This window comes from Pteropus medius, unplaced genomic scaffold (assembly GCF_902729225.1).
Source record: "Pteropus medius unplaced genomic scaffold, Ma_sr-lr_union100, whole genome shotgun sequence".
NCBI lineage: Eukaryota > Metazoa > Chordata > Mammalia > Chiroptera > Pteropodidae > Pteropus > Pteropus medius.
Window position 1 is genome coordinate 1,640,453 of NW_024354911.1, and position 26,997 is coordinate 1,667,449.

Here is a 26,997-nt window from a genome sequence, read left to right on the forward strand (position 1 = left end):
TTAGGTACACATGGAACATTTTCCAGGATAGACCACGTTAGGCCAAAAAACGAGTCTCAATAAATTTAAGAAGACGGAAATCACATCAGGCATGTTCTCTGATCACAGTGGTATAAAACTAGAACTCAATTACAAGAAAAAAAAACTGAAAAATATATAAACACATGAAGGCTAAATAACATACTACTAAACAATGAATAGGTTGAAAATGAGATCGAGAATGAAATCAAAAGATAACTTGAGATAAGTGAAAATGAAAACAAAACTAACAAAACCTATGAACTACCAAAGCAGCTCTAAGAGGAAGATTCATAGCAATACAGGCCTATCTCAAGAAACAAGAAAGATCTCAAATAAAGACTCTAACTTAACACCTAAAGGAACCGAAAAAAAAAAAAACCCAAAGTGAGTAGAAAGAAGGAAAGAATAAAGATCAGAGCAGAAATAGTCTACAAAAATAAATATAAAAGATCAACGAAACCAAGAGCTATTTCTTTGAAAAGATAAACAAGTTGATAAATCTTCAGCCACACTCAAGAAAGAAGGCCCAATAAATAAAATCAGAAATGAAAGAGAAGTGAAAACCAACACCAAAAAAATACAAGGGTTTATTAAAAAAAAAATACTACAAACAATTATATGCCAACACTTTGGACAACCTGGACGAAACAGGCAGGTACTTTATTCTTTGACATTACTCTTAGCAATATATTTTTGATATGTTTCCTTGGGCAACAAAGAGAAAACAACAAAAATGCGATTACATCAAACTAAACGAAGAGACAACCTACTGAATAGGAAAAGATATTCGCCAATGATATATCTGATAAGGGATCAATACCCAATAATTTATTCAAAAATTCATACAACTCAACACCAAAAAAACAAACAATCCAATTTAAGAATGGGCAGAAGACATAATTGTCATTCCTCCAAAGAAGACATACAGATAGCCAACAGACATATGAAAAGATGCTCAACAGCATTAGTCACCAGGGAAATACAAATCAAAACCACAATGAGATATCGCCTTATACCTGTCAGAATGGCTATCATTAAAAAGGCAACAAATAACAAGTTTTGGAGAGGACATGGAGATATGGGAACCTTCGTGCATTGCTGGTGGTATTATAAATGCATGCAGCCACTATGGAAAACAGTATGGAGTTTCCTCAAAAAATTAAAAATAGAGGGGGAGTGGAGAGATAGATGGGGTAAAGGGGGCCAAATATGTGGTGACAGAAAGAAATCTAACCATGGGAGGTGAACACACAACATAAATATATATGTGCCTTACTGTTAAAATGTACAGCTAAAACTTACAGGATTTCGTTAACCAATGTCACCATAAAAAAATTAATAAACTTTTTTTTTTTAAATTAAAAACAGAACTATCATATGATCCAGTAATCCCAGTTCTGGGTATTTAATGGAAAAAAATCCAAAACATTGATTTGAAAAGATATGTGCACCCCTTCATTCACTGCAGTGTTATTTACAATAGCCAAGATATGGAAGCAACCTAAGTGCCCATCAATAGACAACTGGATAGAGATGAGATGGTACAAATATACAATGGAATATGTCATAAAAAAGAATGAAATCTTACCACTTAGGAAAACACAGATGTGCCTGGAGGATATTATGCTATGAGAAATAAGTAGACAGATAATCTAATTTATATGTGAAATTTAAAGAACAAAATAAATGAACAAACAAAACAGAAACATAGATACAGAGAACATACTATAGGTTGCCAGATAAGATGGGGGTTAAGGGACTGTGTGAAAAAGGTGAAGGGTTAACTAACTATTAAGTGCCAGGCTTGTACTAGACTAATTGGGGGAATCACTCTGTAAATTATGTAAACGTCTAACCATTATGCTGTACACCTGAACTAATATAAAATAATAGCGAATGTCAACTGTAATTGAAAAATAAAAAATGTAAAAACAGAAAAAAGATATGCATCCCTATGTTCACTGAAGCAATAGCCAAGATATGGAAGCAATCTAGGTGTCCATGGAGTGAATCAAAAAAATGTGATACATATATACAATGGAATATTACTCAGCCATAAAAAATGAAATACAGCCATTTGCATGAACATGAATGGACTTAGAGGGTATTATGCTAAATGAAATAAGTCAGAGAAAGACAAATGCCATATGATTTCACTTATATGTGGAACTTAAAAAACAAAATACACGAAAAAAACATTAAAAAACTCATAGCTACACAGAACAAACTCAAGGTCACCAGATGGGAGCAGGGTTGAGAAGATAGATGAAAAAGGTGAAGGGATTAAGAAATACAAATTGCCATTTGAAAATAGTCATTTCTTTGTTAAAAAATAAATAAATAAGTAAATAAAATGTTTAAAAAAATAGTCATGGTGATGTAAAGTACAGCATTGGGAATATAGTCAATAATATTGTGATAACTGTGTGTGGTGCCAGATGTGTACTAGACTTATCGGGTTGATCACTTTGTAAGGTATATAAATGTTTAATCACTATGTTGTACATCTGAAACTAATATATGTCGACTGTAACTGAAAAATAAATTTTAAAAAAAAGTAACTGACACTATTTACAGATCACATGATTCTATATATAGAAAACCCTCAAGACTCCACCAAAAAACTATTAGAAACAATAAACAAATACAGTAAATTTGAATATACAAAGATACAAAAATCCACTGCATTCCTTTACACTAACAATGAAATATAAGAAAAAGCAATGAAGAAAACAATCCCATTTACAATTGCAACAACAAAAAAAAGAATACAATACCTAGGAATAAACATAACAAAGGAAGTGAAGGAACTGTACAGTAAAAACCATAAGACATTGTTGAATGAAAATGAAGAATATACAAACAATTGGAAAGATGTTCCTTCTTCATAGATTGGAAGATTAACATTGTTAAAATGGCCATATTACCTAAAACAATATACAGATTTAACATAATCGACATCAAAATCTCTGTCACATTTTCGCAGAAATAGAACAAAAAAATCCCCCCATTTGTATGTAACCGCAAAAAAAAACAACAGCCAAAGCAAACGTGAGAAAAAGGAACAGAGCCACACGTATTACACTCCCTGACTCAAACTATACTACAAAAGCAACAATAATCAAAGCAGTATGGTACTGACAGAAAAACAGACATATAGACCAATGGAAAAGAACTGAGAGCCCAGAAATAAATCCACACATATATGAGCAACTAATTTTCAATAAAAAGTCAAAAACATACAATGGAGAAAGGAAAGCCTCTTCAATAAATGGTTTTGGGAAAACTGCAAACCCACATACAAAAGAATGAAATTAGGCTGCTATCTGACACCACACAAAAAAATTACTTCAAAAATGGATTAAAGACTTGAATAAAAGACCCGAAACAAAAAATACATAGAAGAAAACATAGATATCAAACTTATGGACCTTGATCTCAGAAGAGTTTTTGTGAACCTGACCCCAAAGGCAAGAGAAGTAATAGCAAAAATAAACGAATGGAATTACATGAAACTAAAAAACTTCCGCACAGCAAAATAAACCATCAACAAAACGCAAAAGCAACCCTACTGAATGGAAGAAGATATTTGCAAAGAACACCTCCAATAAGGGGCTAATATCCAAAATACATAAAGAACTCATACTACTGCAAAACAAAATCTGATTTAAAAACAGGCAAAGGACCTGTATAAGACACTTTTACAAGGAAGACATACAGATGGCCAACAGGTATATGAAAAGATGCTCACCTTCACTAGTTATAAGGGAAATGTAAATCAAAACCACACTGAGATAATATCTTATACTTGTGAAAAAAGTATCAGTAAGACGAGAAATAGCAAGTATTGGAGAGAATATGGAGAAAAGGGAATCCTCACACACTGCTTGTGGGAATGGTTTGGTAAGGCCAATGTGGAAAACAGTATGGAGGTTTCTCAAAAAATTAAGAATAGTGCTACCATATAACCCAGCAATCCTTCTTCTGGGTATCTATCTGAAAAACTTGAAAACACTTATTCGTAAAGATATATTTTATGTACCCCTATGTTCACTGTAGCATTATTCACAATAGCTAAGATATGGAAACAACCTAAATTTCCTTTAACCAGTGACTTATAAAGAAAATATGGTACACATATATGGTGGAATACTACTCAACCATAAAATAGATGAAATATTGCCATTTGCGACAACACGGATAGATCTTGAGATTATCATGCTAAGTGAGATAAGTCAAATGGAAAAGGATACTCATATACGGGATATAAAACACTCATATATGGGATATCCCACTCATATATGGGATATAAAACAAAGCAACAAATGAACAAACATAACAAACTCATGCATGCAGACAAGAGAATGGTGGCTAGCAGGAAGGAAGGAGGGGTGAAGGAAGGACGACAAGGGTAAAAGGGGCTAAATATTTCATGACAAAAAGAAACTAGACTTTGGGTGATGAGCAAACAATGGAGTACAGAGATATATTATAAAACTGTACATTCTGACATAATAATGTTATTAACTAATGTTACCCCGATAAAGTTAATTTAAATTTTTTTAATGTTAAAAAAAGACATGTACAGGTTGTTGCTCAATAGAAATATATTAGAAATCAACAGATGGGGAGGAGTCTTTTACCAAAGATCTTTAAAGAATCTATAACTGAACAAAACATAGTCAACTTGTTGACTCTGAACAAAATGCAGACATAAAAGTAAACATTCCTAAACATTCAGCTCTTCTGAACTGTTTCTGTGTTCTCAACATAGAATAAGTCTCTAATAGAAATTATCTCCCCATTTTTATTTTCCCCACATAAAAACTGCCATTAAAGCCTGATTATATTCCTGATAATCTTTTCTACAAAAACATTTGCCCCTTAAGTCAATAAATTATAAAATTAATTCTTCCTTGGAAAAAAAAAAAACACATCAACACACTTTTAAAATAATGAGTTATCATATACTTTACCATCCTCTCAGATGATTGCATGTTCATTGCCCAAGTGTAAATATAATTAGTTTGCTCCTAAAATTTCAAATAAAAGATAGAAGCTTCACACTATAGGGTAGAAATTCCCATAGTAGGTTGTAAATATGTGTCTTCAAACATATACCTTTTGTTTAAGGCAAAAGAGATGAATCTGTTGTTCAAATTCAGAACAATCACAAAAGGAAAGTGATTTTATTACGTGTTAACTGCTGATGTTTTCAATTCCTCTTAGGCCAACCCTAACTGATGCTTATTATCTCCTCTTTTAGAACTGAAACTTATGGTTCCAATAAGGAGCTAAGTCTCCAGTGACATAATCTAGCAGCAAAACTAAGGGTAAATAACTAAAATAAGAAAAAAAGAAATGGCACTACCCAGGAAATTGTCTTTCAAAATATACTCGAAGAGCCTTACAGGAACTCTCAAAATACAAGAAACAATTCTCTTTTCATACATAGTGAAAAAAGGGGGAAAATCAACTAGTTGTGATGAAGAGAAAGGAACAAACTATACATTCCAAAGGAAGACTCAGCAAGATACAAAGATGGAGTCAATGAGTCAAAAGTGACAGCAGTTTGGTGCCTGGGCAACCATGCGGATGAGGACCTTGACAAACTCAGAATTCAGAGAAAAGCTGGTTGCTGGGGAAGGGAGGTAAGGCCAGTTTAGCAAGTGGGTATATTTAGTATGTCTTAGTGTATGCAACTGGATCATGGGTAAATTGAAGATGCAGAACCTGAGCCTCTTCTAGGGCTTAAACACATGAAAATGTTAAATAACTAAGGTGGGCTTCTTAGGTAAAAACTAAAGCCTCTTAGTAACAGATATGACATGCTAACATACAGCTAATAAAATTCATTATCTGAACCCTTAGTGTATTACAAATACCTCCTCAGATAATTGCAGTAGTTACTGAATGTGTATCTCCTTACCCTCTACTTAAACAAATTCCAAATAAAAGAGACACATCACACTGGGATCTCATTTCTCAAAAAATATAATTTAATACTATGGCAACAAACTCTAGAATGCTTACCTGAATCTTCTCTCTCTGAAACAAATATTTGCAATTAACTTTTAATGAACCATATCTATATCAAACCCCCACCTAGCCCACATATCTTTAACACTTCATCTTGATCATTTTTTTTTGTTAAATATACATAACATTTCTATTTCTACATTTTCCTTTCCACTGGTAACATCATCTTTACCCTCTCTTCTAGATATAATTGAAAATTGAATTCTGAATCTCCAAGTTAAAATGTGACACTACCAAAAAAAATCTTCCATTAGACAAAACTGCCTTCTATGAATTATTTCAATTTCTTGCTTCCTATCTTTTATAGTTAGTCCACATTTATCAATTTAAGTTTCTTCATACCTTCTTTCCACCTATTTACCTTCTTTTGCCTATTCTCTTTATTTAGTCATACCATTTATAAGTTTCTCTAGGAAAAAAAATTTGACTAACTTTGGAATTCGGCTTTCTTATTCTGAAAGAAAAAAAAGCTGTGGAATGAATCAACTCGCATCTGTCACTAAACAGCTGTGAAACCTTAGGCAAACTATCTACCCTTCCTAAGCCTGTTTTCTCATTTATAAATGGGAGATGATAACACCTATCATGCAGGGATGTTTTCCAAATTAAAGAAAAAGAAATGTAACAAATGAAGTAATAAGTTAATAGTATTTGATAAACTGGTTGTTATACATAGAAAGGTGTATGTTATAATCAAAGTCATTATCTCATAGGCCATTACAGAACTTTGCTACCAAAAGCACTGAATGTATTTCCTAATTCTGGCCTCAATTCAAGGATAGAATACAAATTACATTACTGCAATTCTATTGGAGAAGCCGTCATGAGGAGTATGTAATGGAAACATGAGCGACAACATCTGGGCAGAAAGGAGCTGGAATACAAGATCAGGAAAACCAAATCTCAAGGTTTACCATATTCCAGCATCCCTGTACGCCCTTGAAAGTAGTAAAATCATCATGGCAAAAGGGAGGTTATAGTATATGTATGCAGAGAGCTGCTACATTTCATTTAGCCTTCTAGTTCCAAGCAGAAATCAGCGCAAGTTTATATTTCACTGCTGATTTGAAACATGGAACAATGATGACCATGATGATGACAACAAATATATTAACTTTACAACTAATATTTGAGATTTACTGCATGTCAGGCACGATGCTAAGTATTTTGTAGTAATTATTAATCCTTAAAACAATCCTATGAGGTACATATTTTTATTCCATTTGACAAAACTGAAGACTGGCAGAACTGGGATTCAAACCCAAGTAACAGTGAAAATTTCAAACATTCAATAACACTCAACATGTTATATGCTTATCGCAGCAATCAGAACTATTTGGGTATCTGTGTGGGAAATGGAGCATCATGCTCACTCAACATATATAAGCAAAAGCAGGAGGGATGCAGAAGAAAGGGTTACCTTCCATAGTAAACAATTCTGGAACTTCCAAATACTAAAAATCATGACACTGTCAAATTGAGCATGGCCTGCTTTGGAGATAATTAGAGCTCTCCAGATCAAAGGTTCTCCACCTGACACATAGTGATAAATGAGGACATTAGAAGCTGATGATATGGTGCCATCATATGCTCAACACATCTTCATGGACCTCCATGGGTCTCCATACATCTCCATACACCTCCTGTATAGGCCTAGGTGAAATTCTCAGAACATCAGCTACACCTCTGTGCCTTCTCAGGAAAACACATTAGAATGAAAACAAGTAAAATAGATGTGAATTTTCTCTGTATCAAATACTAATATTTACTGAACACTGGTACTACGTACCAGGCATGTTCTAAACCCTTTCTTTGCCTATGTTAATCCTCCAATGACATTATGAATTAAGTGCTTGCTATTTTATTCCCATTTCACAGATGAGGTAACTGAGACACAAAGATAAAGGAAATAGCAGTTCCAAGATTCCAATAAGGAGGTCTGGTTGCAGATCTCCAGCTCTTAAACACAACAGTAAAGTGTCTCCCAGCTTTCCTAAGGCATGATCTAGTGGGCAAGTGCCATAATCAAAAATTAAGACCTTTTGCCTTTATGGTATACACCCAAAAGGCTCCCTAGGACTGTGAGGGTTCACTCCTCCCCCAGGATTTTAGTTTGTTACAGTAAACTTGGATTCTAGCCCCACAGCCCCAGGCAAAAACTTCATTTAGACCATCTCCTTATCTAATCCTGGGTAAGATGAGCAGTAGGAATTTAGTAACCCTATCAAAAGATACTAGTTATAAGGCAGCCCAGCCCCACAGTGCTACTGCTGGGCTATATGGATTCAACAAAGCTTCACACAAAGAACAAGACTACAATGTCTTGCTCTGAAACAAGATCTGTATATTAAAGTTTCACTGTTTTCTGTGTAAGGTTGTTCATATATTGTTAATTCAAGAATAATTATATGTGAGTCTGCTACGTGCCAGGCAGTATTCTAAGTGCTAGAATACATCTGTGAACAAGAAGCCCTACTGAGCTTAATTCTAGCGGGATAGAAATATGGGTCTATATGGACCAACAAACGTCAGCTAGAGAAAAAGATGCTAGCACCATCCTAAATTCTGGAAGAAAAAAAAAGACGTGAGTAAAAAGGGGCACTATTTATTCTTCCTGAGCTAAAGTTCTCAAATTGATAGCTGTATTAATACCAATGCAATTTAAAGGCCAATCTCTGCAGTCTTTACTGCTGAGTTATTTTCAACTCATGGCCCAAATACTGACATGTTTCATATACATGGCATTAATGCACTCAATGATTCCTACATCTTCATGTTTCTGTCACGTTAAGTACAATGAGAGGTACAAGGGATCTAATACAACAGGAAAACACAGGGCTCCTAACCTTATGGATAGTCTTTCATATTCAAAAAAGAAGATCTATATAGCCTAAATATAAGCTGCTTATATCCTTCCTGTCGCATTGCAGATAACTTTAATGATTTTTGTTCTTCCCAACTGCAAGTAGGAACTCGGTTTCAATTGCATTAAATCATATATCTAGAATAGTACAAAACAATGCAAGCATTTTTAAAAGAAGTTGAAACAATCTATGGATTAACTAATTTTCGCTTCCACCCAGTTTTGATGAAGAATTTGATGACGAAACCAAGGGGTATTTCCATGTTAAAAAAGTGCTAAATTCACAGTAAGGTCAATTTCAAGAGCATTGTTTTTTATTCTTTTTTAATGGAATAAACTTAAACTATGATAACTCTATGCTAAGGAATACTATGTAGCAGTTAAAAATGAGACAGAACCTGTACTGACCTGAGAAAACATGTTCCACTTTGGGGTAGAGAACAGAAAGCAGAACAATGTATGCAATGTGTAAAAATACACAAAATAAAACTACACACACAGAGAGAGAGAATAAAAGATCTGGAAGGATCGCAATCTGACTGCAGTGATTATCCCTGGGAAGTAAATCCATAGAGGGAGAGATCTGCAGGAGAAATTTGGCTCCTTTCTCTATATATTGCTATATTGTTTGATTTCTTCTAAGATATTATTCATCTATCCCTTGTTTAATTGAAAAACATGTTTAAAGAAAGTCTCTAAAACCTGATAACCATCCAATATGTAGCATTTGTCCCTTAACATTCCAAATGCTAAAGAAAAAACAATCTTGTTTGAATAGTCAGATTAACTGATATAGCATTTAGAAACAATAAAACACATATAATAAGTGGCATGAACCTTGAAATTTTAAATTCTAAAAGGAGTCAGTCAGAAAAAAGAAATCTTATGCTTTCAAAATGCATATTCTAAGCCACTGGAATCAGGCTAGATACTATAAAAACTGCTTTCATAGATACTCTATAACCAATATATTATGTTTTACAGATTAACAGTTACCAATATCCTCAAACTATAAACTACTATCTCCAAAATAATTACCTTATAAAAATTAGCAACTTTTTTTCTTCCCTCAGGAAGTTTTGCTCTACATACCATTTCCTTTCCTCCTAACAGTTCAATTTGCTAGGAACTGAAGCACTAAACCTTAAGAATATACAGCCTTCTTGCTCTCTCAAAATTTTCCCAGAAATTACACTCAAGACCAAAAATTGAAACATCACCATGACAGTCAATCTGCACTAGTCACAATAAAACTGTTAAGGGTATGAAAAGAACTTATGTAACTAAAAGCATGTTCCTTTTCTTCTGCTTCTTAAAAAATTCAACGCAGAAATTATAGCTCATGATTCAACTAAATTCCCAAATCAGCTATGAACATATCTTTTTCCACAAGATTAGTCATTGAACTTCATCAGTCAGACACTGGCATGAAAGAATCAAAAATTAATGTAAAGCGTACTGTCAAATGCATGAATTACAACTTGGTATATATTTAAAGTGCCAGTTTACTTTCCTGGTAGCTTTTGCTGATTTGGATTGGAATTTTTAAGGGCCTAATAATAAAAATTATTCAGAACCAGATTACAAGTAGTCATGAAATGAACACCTTCCTTTAACCAGTTATTGTTAGTATTTTCTAAGCTAAGAATGAGCAGATGCACAACACATAAAGAAGTAGAATTAAAGAAAAAGGACAAGATTTCAAACTTCTTTCCCTTGTGCCTGAGTATACCAAACAGAAAAATTCAGAATAAAACAGAAATAAGCAGAGTATTTTTTTCTAATAGAATTGCTTTAAAGTGCCATCAGGGAGGAAAAATCAACGAGGGAAGAGAATAAGCAAGTTCCTTCTTTGCATTTAACTGAAGCCAATCATGTCATTTGATCGATAGATCACTCATTTTTCATCTGGCCGAGTGGTCTGTCTATACTCTCAATGCATATACCTCCTTTACTAATATGTTCTATATTTCTTCATGTGAATAATTTTAATATTTACTGTCATATGGAGAAAAAATAAAATGTGATTTGATTATCTGTCACCTAACATACTCAAAGGTTTGGGGTGAAGACAGAAGTGGAAGATAGAATACTGGGCCAACTAATCCCAGAGTGTATCATTTAATGGTGTCCTAGTACAGAGACAATACTCACCTGCTTTCTAAAAGTTCCTCATTTACCCCCCCACGCAACAATGAAGAATACCGTTAAACTGCACATGCTATTTTATATAAGGCTTGCTTACTTCATTCATGATTGATAAAAGGAAGCCACTTTTCCAGAAAATACACCCTAAAAAATAGGAAATATCCAAATTTTCAATTCCTACAGATGACTCAGTGAGTTGACAATTACAGAAACTCATAGCTGATGCTAGAAAACCTGTTTTCATGAAGATCACTTTGAAAAGCTGTTCCAAATGGACATTATTTGCTTTTACATTACAATTTTTACTTCCACACTAAGTACTTATGAAGTGCTACACCCCTTGTAGAGGGAAAAAACAGACTTTCTCTGGTTATTACAGAAATAAGGAAGCCATTCTTATTTTCTGATAACTAGACTACATTCTAGTAATTAAAATATTGCTACTTTGCCTCTACAATTTTGGCATACAATGAGCCTGCATTTGTGTCTCAAATAGGCTAATTGTTAAGCTGATAAAGATTGGGTACAGTGAAAACAGTCACATCTATCTCCCAATAATAAAAAAAGTTAACTGTTGAAACAGAAATAGATATTTATTTTAAATGGTAGACAGCTTTTAAAACAAGATTATGACATATTTTAAAGATATATTTATATCCAGACAAGATCTGATGAATATTAACAATAAGTAAAAATACAACCACAACAGGCAATCCTTTTTTTTTTCCTATTTTTTGATTGTATGGGCAAATATTATAGTTCTCATATTCCAGTAAAGAACTTAAATAAGGATAGTACAAACCAAGTATAGTAAACATAATGGCCTCCACTTATAACACTCTCAGTTTAGAAAGTTCTTTTACATATAATCAGCCCTGGAATTCAATATTTATTGGGTGTTAGTCTGTCAGACCCTGCACTAAGTCCTGGGGACATAAGATGAATAGATAACATCCCTTTAGTCTCCATTCATCTCATCTGATAATCAAAATCATACTAAGAAAAAAGAGCAGGATAATCTCCATCTTATAGAACAAAATGAAGCTTAGAGATATTAAATTTTTTTTACATGATTACTAAATTGAAAGCAAAACTTGTTCAATACTCTTCTAGCATATATTATACTCAGTTTCTATTACTAACCCTAAGGATCTTCCTAATTTTGCCAAATCTCTTTTCATGCCACAAATTAATTTTGAGAATGATTTTAATTGCTATTGTTTCCTAAGAGTAATAAGGATTATGACAAATGTGTGTGCATGTATGTATATAGATAATTTATATATGCATATATAATATGTATGAATATATGTGTTTATTACTTCACAAAAGTATTCTCTACAAGGAAAGATAAAATTTATTTGTTCTCAGGTCTTAAATCACAAGGCATACTTGCGAACTCTTATTTATACAAAATCCTTGGAATATGGAATTGATCATACTATACTGAAATTATATGCTCTAGGACTGTGCTAATACTAGCCACATCTGGCTACTGAGCACTTGAAATGTGGCTATTCTGAATTGAGATATGTTATAAGTGAAAAATATACATCAAATTTTGAAGACTTAGTAAGAAAAAAAGATTGTAAAACATTTCATTAATTTTTTTATATTGAGTATTGTTGCAATGATATCGTAGCTATACTAGAGTAAATAAATCATTAAAATTAATTTCACCTGTTTCTGTGAACTTTTAAAAATGTAGCTACTAAAAGATTTTAAATTATACATGTGGCATGCATTACTTGTTGGACAGCACAGCTCTCAGTTATGCTGAAGAGATTTGAGACATTATTTGAGGCTGTCAAGGGCCCATTCAACTAATATATCCTATATTATTGCCAATTCTCAATCTATCACAAAGTGAACATGAGTGGGTAGGAGGCAGAATTTAAACATCCATAATATAGTAACAGAAAAAAAAAACAGGACATGAGATTATTAAAAAGTAGAGCTGCTTCAAACATGCAAGTTATTCAAATTTATTCCTCTAAATTAAAAACATCTCCTCAGTGAGCATGAATCTACTGCCTCCTCAGCAAGTCTTGGCTCCTGCATGCCTCTCACAGCATGATCAGCTTACTGCACTGACTATAACTGATACATAAATTATATCTCAATTATATACAATATGACATCAATTTGATATTTTGAAACGTACATATACAAAAAGAAAGAGAGAGAGAGTGAGAGAGAGAGAGAGAAAGGCACCAAATTATTAGTACTGGTTATCTCTGAATGGGAGAATAACAGATTTTCTCCTTTTAAATTATTCTACATTTTTCCAATTTTTTCTATAATGTTAACTTTTCTTCTATCGTAAAAACTATTGTTTAAAGACATGTAGTATAATGGGTAATATCAAACTCCACTTCAGATCTGCAGCCAAAAAAGATAGAATCAGAGGAAAGCCATTTTGTACACTTAGGATTCAGTTTCCTATTATTTTAAGTTTCCTAGTCAGAAAACTAGTCCACGAAAATCCAGACCACACAGTCCCAGAGGAGAGAAGAGGGGGTGAGCATTAATAAAGCTACAAAGCTACAAAGCGCTACACTTGCCTTTTACAAAAAAAAAATACAAAACATTCTTTTCTAGATGACGAGATTTTTTGCATGAGTTTTGGAATGAAAAACTGTCAAAAGAACTACAAGTTGCATGTATAATAGGAGTCAAATTTTATTCGTATATATTTAATAAAAAAATAAATGTGAAATAAAATATAAGTCTATAAAGTTCAACTCCCTAAATTAGGTACTGTATTTATAAATTATTTCTAAGCTGCTAATGGTAAAATTTACATATTCACTGATGCTCTCATTCCACAAGCTACATTTCTATGGAAAGGAGTATACTATGAGAAACAATGTAAACTTGCTCTTATACTACATACAAGACAAAAAGTTATCCCACAGCAGCATTCACTTCTCTCCCTTCTCTCTTACAATATACTAATTTCTTCATTGATTCTGGAAACCAACAAACTTTTTTAACTTCAGGACCAATAGCTGAATTAAGATTTGGCATCTACTTGAAAATATTTAGTCTTGAGGTTTAACACTATGAATGCAGCCAGTCCCCAAAATAGAAATGCTGAAAAATAGCATAAAGGATATTGCTGCCAAAACAGTTTTTCAAGTCAAAGAGAAAAGTGAATTAGGCAAATATTTTTTATTTGTTTTTATTTATTAATTTATAATTCTTTAATGTCACCACATATTTGACCCCTTTTACCACATCTACCTCCATCTTCCTCCCTCCCCCCCACCCTCTGATAACCACTAGTCTATTGGCCATGTCCATGAGTCTCTCTTTGTAAGTCCTGTTCGTTTGTTGCTTTTAGGTTTATATCCCACATATAAGTGATATCAGTTTCAACTTTTTCTGTCTGCCTTATTTCACTTAGCATGATCATCTCGAGGTTCATCCACATTGTCGCAAATGGCAGTATTTCATCTCTTCTTATAGCTGAGTAATATTCCATTGTATATATGCACCACAGCTTCTTTATCCAATTATCTATCATAGGACACTTTGGTTGCTTCCATGTCCTGGCCACCATAAAAAATGCTGCTGTGAACTCTGGTGTGCAAAAATCTTTTTGGATATGAGTTTTCAAGACTTTGGGGTAAGTACCCAAAAGAGGTATTGCTGGATCATATGACAGATCAATTCTTAGTTTTTTGAGGAACCTCCATAACCGTTTTCCATAGTGGCTGTATCAATTTGCAGTCCCACCAGCAGTGTATGAGGGTTCCTTTTTCTCCGTATCCTCCAACATGTTATTACTTGTCCTGTTAATTATAGTTATTTTAACAGGTGTGAGATGGTATTTCATTGTGGTTTTGATTTGCATTTCCCTCATAGCTAGCAATGTAGGACATCTTTTCAAATATTTGTTGGCCATTTGTAAGTCCTCCAGAGAGAAGTGTCTGTTCAGGTCCTCTGCCCATTTTTTGATTGGATCATTTGATTTTCTGTTGTTATTGAGTTCTATGAGTTCTTTGTATATACTGGATATTAGGCCCTTATCGGAGGTGTGCCTTGCAAATATATTTTCCAGTTCAGATGGTTGTCTCTTTACCTTGTTGACGATTTCCTTTGCTGAGCAGAAGCTTTTAAGTCTGATGAAGTCCCATTCATTAATTTTTGTTTTTATTTCCCTTTCCATTGAGGCCAAATTCATAAAATCCTCTTTAAGTCCAAGGTCCTTGAGTTTAGTTCCTAAGTCTTCTTCTATGCACTTTGTTACAGATCTTCTTTTCAGGTCTTTAATCCGTTTTGAGTTAATTTTGGTGTGTGGTGATAGACAACAGTCTAGATTCATTCTATTGCAGATAGCTTTTCGGTTTTCCCAGCATCATTTATTGGAGAAGCTTTTCTTTCTCTGCTGTATGCTTTTGGCTTTTTTGTCGAAAATTATTTGCCCATATAAACATGGGTTTCTTTCTGGATTCTCAACTCTGTTCCACTGGTCTGTGCGTGTTTTTCTGCCAATACCATGCTGTTTTGATTACTGTCGCTTTGTAGTATAATTTGAAGTCGGGCAGAGTGATGCCTCCAGCCTCGTTCTATTTTCTCAGGATGGCTTTGGCAATTTGGGGTCTTCTGTAATTTCATACAAATCTAATAATTTTTTGTTTCATTTCTTTAAAAAATGCTGATGGGATTTTGTTAAGGACTACATTAAATCTGTATAATGCTTTAGATAATAAGGTCAATTTAACTATGTTGATTCTTCCAATCCAAGAATATGGAATATTTTTCCATTTCTTTGTATCTTCTTCGATTCCTTTTTATAGGGTCTTATAGTTTTCATTATATAGGTCCTTCACATTTCGTTAAATTTATTCCTCTGTATTTTATTTTTTGTTGCAATTGAAAAGGAATTATTTTTTCCACTTCTTTTTGACACTTCAAATTATAGAAACACTATGAATTTTTGAACATTGATTTTGTATCCAGAGATTTTACTGTATTTGCTTATTGTTTCCAGTAGTGTTCTTGTGGAATCTTTAGGGTTTTCTATACAGAGAATCATGTCATCCACAAATAGTGACAGTTTGACTTCTTCGTTTCCTATTTGTATGCTTTTTGTATCTTTCTCTTGTCTGACTGCACTAGCTAGGAACTCCAATGCTATATTGAATAACAGTGGCGATAGTGGACAGCTTTATCTTGTTCCTGATCTTAGAGTAAAGGTTTTTAGTTTTTCACCATTAAGTATAATGTTGGCTGAGGGATTGTTGTATATGACCTTTATTATTTTAAGGTACTTTCCTTCTATATCAACTTTGTTAAATGTTTTGATCATGAATGGATGCTGTATCTTGTAGAAGGCTTTTTCTGCATCTATTGATATGATCATAATTCTTATATTTTGTTTATGTGGTATATCTCATTAATGGAAATGCGTATGTTGAACCATCCCTGTGCCCCTGGGACAAAGCTCACTTGATCGTGATGTACAATCTTTTTAATATGTTGCTGTATTCGGTTTGCTAATATCTTATTTAGGATTTCTGCATCTATGTCCATGAGAGATATTGGTCTGCAGTTTTCTTTTTTGTGTGTTATCTTTACCAAGTTTTGGTATTAGAGTAATACTGGCCTCATAAAACGAGTTGGGAAATATTGCAGCTTCTTCAATTTTTTGGAAGAGTTTGCGGAGAATAGGTTAAATCTTAGAATGTTTGCTAGGATTCACTGGTGAAGCCATCCGGTCCTGGACTTTTACTTTTTGGTAGGTTTTTGATGATTGTTTCCATTTCCATACTGCTGATCATTCCATTTAATTTTCCAGTTCTTCTTGATTCAGTCTAGGAAGGTTGTATCTTTCTAAGTATTGGTCCATTTCTTCTAGGTTACTAAATTTGGTGTTATATACTTTTTCACAGTATTCTTTTATGATTCTTTGTACTTCTGCAATGTCAGTAGTAATTTCCACTTTCATCCTGTTTGTGTCCTTTCTCTTTTCCCTTTAGTGAGTCTAGCCAGGGGTTTGTCAATTTTATTAACCTTCTCAAAGAACCAGCTCTTTGTTTCATTTATTTTTTATATATTTTTTATTTTTCCATTTCATTTATTTCTGCTCTAATTTTATTATTTCTTTCCTTCTAACAACTTTAAGGTTAATTTGTTCTTCCTTTTCTTGTTTTTTAAAATGAAGCATTAGGATGTTTATTTGGGGTTTTTTTGTTTGTTTGTTTTTTGAGATAGGCCTGTAATGATATGAACTTTCCTCTTATTACCGCTTTTGCTGTGTCCCAAAAGTTTTGATATGTTGTACTATCTTTTTCACTCATTTCTATGTATCTCTTGATCTCTCTTTTCATTTCCTCTCAGTTATTCTTTAATATGAAGTGTCAGAAAAATACCCAGTTATTCTTTAGTAGCATGTTGTTTAATCTCCATGTATTTGTGGTTCTTCCCCCTTTCTTTTTACAGTTGACCTATAGTTTCAAAGTATTATGATCAGAGAATATGGTTGGTGTGATTCCAACCATCTTATATTTGTTGAGACTATCTCTGTGTCCCAGGATGTGGTCAATCTTTGAGAATGTTCCATGTGCACTGGAGAAGAATGTATAAGCAGCTGTTTTGGGATGAAAGGCTCTGTAAATGTCAATTATGTCTAGCTGGTCTAATGTGTCATTTAAGGATGTTATTTCCTTATTGATTTTCTGTTTGGATGATCTGTCCATACCAACAGTGGAGTATTTAGGTCCCCTACTACGATAGTGTTTTGGTCTGTTTCTCCCTTTAGTTCTGTTAGTATTTGCTTTATGTATTTCAGGGCTCCCTGATTGAGAGCATTGATATTAACAAGTGTTATGTCTTCTTGGTGCATGATTCCCTTTATCATTATGAAGTGTCCCTCAGAATCTTTCTTTACCTTTTTTATTTTGAAGTCTGTTTCGTCCGATATTAGAACCACTACTCCCGCTTTTCTCTGAATGCCATTTGCGGAATTTTTTTTTTTTTTTTTTTTTTTTTTTGGTGGAATATCATTTTCCACCCTTTCACTTTGAGTCTATATTTGTCTTTGGAGCTGATATGTGCCTCCTGGAGGCAGTATATGGTTGGGTTTTGTTTTTTGATCCAATCTGCAATTCTGTGCCTTTTTGTGGGTGAGTTCAATTCATTTACATTTAGAGTAATTATTGAAATATGAGGTTTTCCTATAACCATTTTATCTTTTGCTTTCTGGTAGCTCGATGTTTCCATTGTTTCCTTGTCCTTGTGTGTCTTTTTTTATTTTGGTTGGGTTTTGTGGGTTTTCCCTCTGGTCCTTCTTGCTTTATGTTATATACTTCAGTTCTGAATCTTTGGCGTGTTGGCGTGTGGTTACCAATACAAATATGTAAGGTTATATATATGTGTGTGTGTGTGTGTGTGTGTGTGTGTGTGTAACATGTGGCCAGCATAGCATATATATATATCTGTATATATATGTGTGTGTGTATATATATATGTATATATATATATTCCATTTTCTTCTGCATATATTTTATCTCCATTCCTCTTTGTGAATTTGGATCTTTGAATCCTCTCCTTTTGTCATTGTTGTCTCAATTTGTCCCTCAGTATGCTGAACGTTCATTACTATCTTGCAATAGCAAATCTCTTCTTATCGTTTATGCTTATAATGCCCTAAGTAAGGGTTGCACTCTTCTGCTTCCAACTGCCTGCTAGTTATTATTAATTACTTCTATTAACTAGAAATTACTAGTTATGTTTTCTTTTTGTTTTTTTTATCATTTTGTTTTAGGTGACCTGACCCCTTTCAGTATTTCCTGTAATGCAGGCCTCGTAGTGAAGAATTCTCTAAGTTTTTGAATGTTTGGAAAGGACTTTATTTCTCCTTCATATTTAAAGGAGAGCTTAGATGGATACATTACTCTTGGCTGGTAGTTCCTTTCATTTAATAGTATGAATATTTGATTCCACTCCTTTCTGGCTGTAAGGTTTGTGGTGGGAAGTCTGACGATAATCTAATGGGTTTTCTCTTATAGGTTACCGTCTTCTTTTCCCTGGCTGCCCTGAGAATTTTTATCGTTGATTTTTGATAACTTAATATAATGTGTCTTGGAGAATGGGTTGAGATAACTGGGTAGTCTGTTGACTTCTTGAATTCCAAGTCCTAGTTCATTCCTTAGATTTCGGAAATTCTCATCTACTATTTTTCTAAAATGCTTTCTAATCCCTCCTCCTTTTCCTCCCCTTCAAGAATGCCCATTATTTTTATGTTTCCTCTCCCAAAGGTATAGCTAGTTCTTGTATTTCTCTTTCATTATTTTTCATTCTTTGGTTTCTCTCTTCTCCTTATGATTTATTTCTAGATTTCTGTCTTCGATATCATTGATTCTTTCCTCCATTTGGTCGACTCTATTTCCCAAGCTTGCTATTTCATTATTCATTTATTTCGGTGTGTTCTTCATCTCTATAAGTTCTATTTGGTTCTTTTTGAGGGTTTCAGTCTCCTGGCTAAAGAACTCATTCTGCTGGTATAGTTGTTTTTCCAACTCCTGGAATTGTTGATATGAATTATTTGGACCTGAGTTTTTTTTTTTTCAGAAGTACCATCCTGAATTCTCTGTCATTTAAGTCGCATATTTCTATGTCTGTAAGCTCATTTTCTGGAGATTTTTCTCTTTCTTTCTGAGTTGCCTTGTCACCTTGGTGGTTCATGGTGTTTAATGGACTATTTCTCTGCCTGGGCATTAATGGAAGTGTATTCTGCTTTTTTCCAGAAAGATTATATAAAGCTCTCTTGTTAGCCTGTTACAAAAAAGTTTTTCCTTTGGTTTCCAGTAGGTGGCATCTAAGCCTCTTGGATCTCTGCTTTATATAAAGCCTTAATAATGCCTTTTTTTCTTATAGATATTTAATCCTGCTCTCTCCCTCAGTCTCATTCCCTGTCAGTGTTAGCGACAGTTTCGTTAGCATTTGCTCAGATTCCTGTGAGGCTCTGCGACGTGCAGTCTTGTAGGATATGGGTGACGGGCCCTCTGGGTTGGAGAATGGGGGCTGCGGCTCAGCCTCATGTTTTCCAACCGTGGCTGATAATAATCAACTGTTGTTTCTCTGCCATCCCCACTACTCTGCTTTCTGCCCTGATCCCTGGGCACTGCCTTCGGCTACGGGAAGCTCACAGCTCTCCCAGTCAAGGTATTCAGGGAACGTGCTGCACTTTTTCCCCTCTCTCTCCTTCTACAGGGAGCTCCAGCTACAAGAGGCAGCTTCTTTGTTTCTCCCAGTCTATCGCCCAACTCCCAGGATTCTGACATGTAGTAGCTCTTTTGTGCAGATCCCATGCTCGGATGTGCTAGTGCACAGTTTGGGTGTTTTTTGTTGAGTTTTAGATGTTTAACTTACTGTTGTTTCAAGAGGAGAAATCCGGAGATATGTCTCACTCCGCCACGTTTCTGACGTCACTGCTACACAAATATTTTTTATTGCTTCTCCAATGCCTTGACTCTTCTTTCACACAAACTCCCACAATTACACCTACTTCATACCCAAATGAAATCTATAAAAACTGTTGTACATCTGGGAAGAAGGCAGTTTCTCAGCATTTGAAATATTCAACTCATTATTCCAAAATATTTAAGAGGTGAACCATGGTCTTTTCTCTTATAATAACAAAGGTAACTGAATCTATGAAAATTACAAGTGGGAATCCTAATCTTAAACAATGGAAAATGTTCATATCATAAACGATTTATAAGGACACATAGTTTTCCTGCTCCTCCACCATCAACAGAACCAAAGAAGCTCAGGAAAGCAGAAGTAGGGGAATAAGAGGAAACCTTTTCCCCTAAAGCTAGGAAAAGTATCTACCTAATATGTATGAAGCTATAAATATACTGGAAAGCTATTAATATCTTTAATTTCTAAATGTAACATTTCTACCATACTTTGTTTACTTTATTCAACGAACACATTTTACCTACTATGTTCCAGGCATTATTTTAAGCACTTTTCAAATATTAGCTGATCAAAAACCCTTTGAGGTGAGTACCATCATTATCCCCATTTTACAGATGAGAACACTAAGGTATAGAGAAATAAAGTAATTTTGCCAATAATTACACAGCTATTAAGTGGCAGAGATGAGATTCAATCCCAGGCTCTCTGGGTCCAGAATCCATGTTCTTTAACCAGAAGACAATGCTAACTCTCAAAAAGTCACATGCTCATGAAAACTCTTAGAGTTAAATATTTAATTAAAATCTGCTAAACAAATTAAGAGGGAAAAAATGGAGATGGCAAAAAGTAAAACACCTATTAATAGTTCCAACACATCACTATACTTCCCACCACCTTTTTTCCTTGTTCACAGAGGGGTTTTTGTTTTTCCTTTAATTAAGACTCATCAGACATGATTTTCTAGTAAATGAAAGACTTTAAGACATTAGTCTCAGAATTTTTAGAAGAGTTAAAATTAATTGAACACATTGTATGTCAAACACTTAATTTGCTTGTTATATATTCTTATTGCATCTCATAAACCCACAAAGTAGGTACCATATTACCCCCATTTTACAAATGAAGAAACTGAAGCACAATTAAGAAACTAACTTAAGATCATATAGGTAGGATGCAGGTGAGCCAGAATTCAAATTCAAGCAGTTTGACTCAACTAGAATTCCTGATACTCCTGGAGATTAGGATTATGAGCTATTTAAAAGTGATCACATTTTTACAGTTTCATTATTTGTTTGGCTAAGCCTAAAATGAGGATGATACTATACAGATTTATTTTATTTTGCCCCAACTCTGACTTAGACAACTAAAGTTTTTATACCTTAAGATTTCTTGGAAAAGCTAAAAAACTCTTCACATTTTATTTTATAAGAGCCAAGTATCTTATGTAATTCCTTCATTCAACAACCATTTGAGTATCTGTTACATGCTACAGACCAAGTTTTAGTAGTACTAGTAGTAGTAGTAGCAGTAGTAATAGTAGAAGAAGACTGTCTTTGCACCTAAGACAGAGTCTCTTTTCAGTCAGCATATAAATATGCTCAAGTTTCTCACAATAAATATAACACACCAGTACATAGAAACAGATAACAGCTTTGTCAATCATTCAGTGGTAGAACCGAGAATGGAATTCTGATATTCTTTGCCCCATATACTATAAAATAGATAAATCCCTTATTTTTCTTACAGTTCCTAAAGAGTGACTGAAAAATAATTACTCAGTAGGTACTATTTGCCTGTCTCATGCTATATCACCTCTACCAGTTGGCAATAAAAGCCTATCCATTTTTAGTGCAAGGAATTGAAATTAAAATCTTTTTACTAAAATCTTGGTTTACTAGGTTCCATGTTTAAGTTACTTTTAAAGTTCCATAATTGTATTTTGGGTATGTCTTTAATAACCACATAATAAATATAAATGTCTAAGACCATTCATGAAAGAAGCAATCAAAAAATAAGCATGTTTACAAATAGTAAGGCCACTTGTTTGATTTTACATACAAACATTTTGTTTTAAGCAGTATTGAGCTGAATCCAGTTGATTGTGGAAAGGTTAGCAGACAAAAAAAGTCAAGTACAGGAGAAATCCTCCAACCAGTTCACTGAGGCTTAATTGACAGCCAATAATTATAGGCACAATTACCAACCCAAGACCTTATAATGGCAGGGGACCAAGAGCCAAAGCAATCAAAGAAACCTTGGTCAATATACAGAGAAGCTTCTGCCTATTACTAATTATCAGTGTGTGCATGAAACCTTGATAAGTTTCTTGACTGACACATGCTTACATCAGTGTTTATGGCACATTTTGAACTCATTTCTTATGTCCAATGTCCCTTACAAGCTTCTCTAGTATGTTATACTTGTATCATTATCTGATATTTGCTATTCCACTGCTACTCTCTTTTTCTGTCTGTAATCTGTCTCATCTGAAATTGTAAATTTGTGGAGGAAGGGAGCAATGTTAACTCCCCAAACAGCATGGTGCCCTGCAAATATTAGGAACTGAGTTAGTGTTTGTTAAGCATAAATATGAAATCCACCCTATAGCCACACCCTAATCATTATGATTTTGCAGAACTGCTCCTCCTAATCTCTCTGACTGGAACGTCCCTAGGGTCATTCCTTGAACCTCTTCTTGTTCTGCATTTATCTATACTGGCAACTTCCAAGTATATCCAACCTAGACCATTCTCTGAACTCCAGATTCATTTGTTCAATAGCTGACTTAACGTTTCCATTAGCGTGTCTATTAGACATCTCAAAAACTTAGCCAGTCTGGAACAGAACTCCTGAAATCTCAGAAACCTGGGCTGCCTACAGTATACCATCTATGTTAATGACAACTCCATCCTTCTAGTGGCTTGAGCCAAAACTGTTGAAGTCATTTTTGACTCCTCTCTTTTCACATTCCACATCCAATCCATCAGCAAACCTACTTATATCAAAACATGTCCAGTTAAGAGTCAGAGATGTCAGTATAAGTGCATTCCTATTTTTATACACAAAAATATAGGTGTGAATACATAGGTCAGTACACATACATTTATTTCCTAGCTCTGCCCTGAGAGCACCTAGCTTCAGTAACACTACAGTAGCAACAAGCACACCTAGCATCCAGATCTTAAACCTTAAAATACCATTCTCCAATAAAAGGAACCAGGGTTTCTTGGAAAAATGAGTAGAGCTGGGGCAGGAAAAGTACAAGATGAGCCTGAAGCATCTAATAGTGTCAGAGACTAAAGAAGTGCACATGTACACACACAAAGGATAGGAACATGTCAAAAAGCCACAGAAGTCACCCTAAAAGAGCTCTCAATGGCCAAAGCTAGAATAATTTGAGGGAAAAAAATGATAACACTGAATTATAAACCTAAGAATAAGTATCCATGAATTGGAACTGACGTAAAATGATTAAAACAGATAGATGAGAAGGGAATTTCTTACAGAATTCCAATTAATAAAAGAAACAAGAATGAGGGAAATAAAAAAATACCTTTAGAATACCATAGCAGTAATTACTGCAGGCAAGATCTACTGACGAATGCTAAAATTAGTAAACTGAAACAGGATACTGGCAAAGCCTCAAAGTATCTCCCTCCAAATATTTACCAATTACTGGGGTGGTTTTAATATATATTCATAAATTCTTTGATACTCATCCCTCCAGGAAGTGGAGTTTAATTCCCCTCCCCTTGAGTGTAGGCTGGACTTAGTGACTTGCTTCTAAAGAAAAGAGTATGGAAAGAGTAAAATAGTACTTTTCCAGTGGAGAAACCTGGCAGAAACCACCTTAACAAAGAGACCACCAGTGATGTCATTTTTGTATCATGTAGCTCCTACAGGGCGAGACAAGAAGAACACTTCACATCAGTGGTAGTCTTCCCCTAAAACCGTAATCCCAGGTTAGTCATGAGAAAATATCAGACAAACCCAAATTGAGGAATACCCTACCAAATACCTAACCAGTACTCTTTGAAAGTATCAAGGTCGGGTCTACGGCCATGCTATCCTGAACAAGCTCCATCCCATCTGATCTCAGAAGCTAAACAGGGTCAGGCCTGGTTAGTACTTTGATGGAAGACCACCTAGGAAGACCAGGTGCTGCAGGCGTAAAAAATAAAAAATAAGGGCTTGTAAGCTGACAAGTTCCTTGCAATCTGTGAGGTCAACAAAGGGTTGCCGCATCTAAAAATAATAATAATAATAAAATAAAGTATTAAGGTCATTAAAAGAGAAGGAAAAACCAAGAAACTGTCATACATTAGAAGAGACAAAGACTGGACAAGTAAAAGCGACGTGGTATCCTGGTTTGGATAATGGAATGGAAAAAGAATATTAGTGGGGGAAAAAATGGTGAAATACAAATAAAATCTGGAGTCTGGTTGAAGCAATGTATCAATGTTAATTTTTTACCTTGGTAAAATATACCACCCGTTATGTTAAGACATTAACATTAAGGGAAACAGGGTGAAAGATATATGGCAGTGGTTCTTAATAGGAGCAATTTTGCCCCACAGGAATCATTTGGCAATGTCTGGAGATTTTCTGATTGTTACAACCTGATGGATGGTACTGGCACCCAGTGGATAAAGGCCAAGGATACTACTTAACATTCTCTGGCACAGGGGAATCCCCACAACAAAGGATTATCCAGCCCAAAAAGGTCAGTAGTGCTGAGGTTGAGAAACACTGGCATAAGGAAATTCTTATTCTATCTTTGCAACTTTTCTGTAAATCTTAAATTGCATCAAAACAAAAAGTTAAAAATATACATCCAAGTCCAATCATTTTTCATCAATACCCTGGTGTAAGACACCACTATCTCTCAATCGGATTTTTTTTTTTATGACATTGGTTAACAAAATCCAGTAAGTTTCAGCTGTACACTTTAACAATAAGGCATACACACACGCACACACACGCACACACACACACACACACACACACACACACATATATACACACACTTACAGTGTAAATATATATATGTGTGTATATATGTGTGTGTATATATATACATATATATATGTGTGTGTGTGTATATATATATATATACGCACACATATATACACACATATATATACATATACACATACACTTACCTCCCATAGTTAGATTTCTGCCAATTGGATTTTTAAAGAGCCTCCTAACTGGTCTTGCTTTTACTCATTGCCTCCTTAAACTACTTTTAACACAGTAGCCAGAGTGAAGTTTTTATTTAAAGTGTAAATCTGATCATGTCACTCTTTTGCTCAAAACCCTGTAATAGTTCCCATCTCAGAAAGTAAACACCCAAGTCTTTACAATGGCCTACAGGCTCTTATCTAATCTGGAACCAGTTATCTCTCTGACCTTACCACTTCTACTCTTCTATTCACACTAGTTTCAGTGACCGTGGCCTCCTAAAGGTCTGGGAAAATACCAAACACACCTCTGCTTTAGGGCCAATGCAAAATGTTTCTTCTGTGCCCCCTTATCCGCTTCAAGACTTTGCTCACTTCTCACCAAGTCCTTCCCAGGCATCCTCTTTAAAACTGCACATACTCCTTGACATTCTTGTCCCTCTTGTCTGCTTAACTATTCTCTACAGCATTCATCTAATATACTACAGCGGTACCTTTCTTTTTTTGTTTAATGTCTGTCTCATCTTCTTCAGCTCTAAGAGGGCAGGAATTTTTGTGTTTCACTACTGTAACCTCTGCACCTAGAACAGTGACTGGCACATATTAATGCTCACCAAACATTTGTTAAATGAATGATACACCTCTGAAGTCCTAAATTAAATATCCTAGTGTCTTTCTAGCACCTTTTATCATCACTGCATTTTCTCTCTTATTTCCTTACTTAAAGAAAATGTAGTTTTGAGAAGTAAGAATGGGCTTTGGATTCTGACTCTATCATTTGATAGTGTGTGTCTTTGGACATGTTATTTAACCTCTCTAATCCTCACTCAATTTCTTCATCAAAGGAGAATGGATAAAGGAAAGACTAAAAGGTTAATAACCTTGTAGTTTAGTGTTACAATTAGAAATAAGGTAGTAAAATGTCTAGCACATAGTAACTGCTCTATAAATAAAAGCTAATATTACTGCTCTTTCCTCATTAGCTAGCTCTTCAGTTTCACACTGACCTCTAGCCTTTCATTCCCATCATTTTCTTCCAATTGAATCACCCTTCCAAGCTTCCTGCTTATGATCCAGGCTAGATTCCACAGTTCTTCATTTCAGTCACAATCGACATCATTAATTCTCTCATGCACTGTTCTTCAGATATCTCTACCAAATCGACATCTGCAAAGCAATGGATAACAGCCTGGGCCCTGGAATTAAAGGAGCAGTATTTGAAACCAAGCTGTTCATCTTACAATCAAGGAGAGTAAGAGTATCTACTTTATGAGTTCTAATGAGTTTCTTCAGCTATACCCAGAGTGA

At 34.5% G+C, this 26,997-nt stretch overlaps 1 protein-coding gene and 1 pseudogene across 13 annotated transcripts in view; one reads left to right on the plus strand and one right to left on the minus strand.

Annotated features, from left to right (window-relative positions):
- PEAK1 (pseudopodium enriched atypical kinase 1) overlaps positions 1-26,997 on the minus strand; it is a 256,260-nt gene that overhangs the window by 220,649 nt on the left and 8,614 nt on the right. The gene's annotated exons all lie outside the window — the stretch shown is intronic.
- On the plus strand, positions 24,558-24,676 carry LOC120597957 (uncharacterized; annotated as a pseudogene).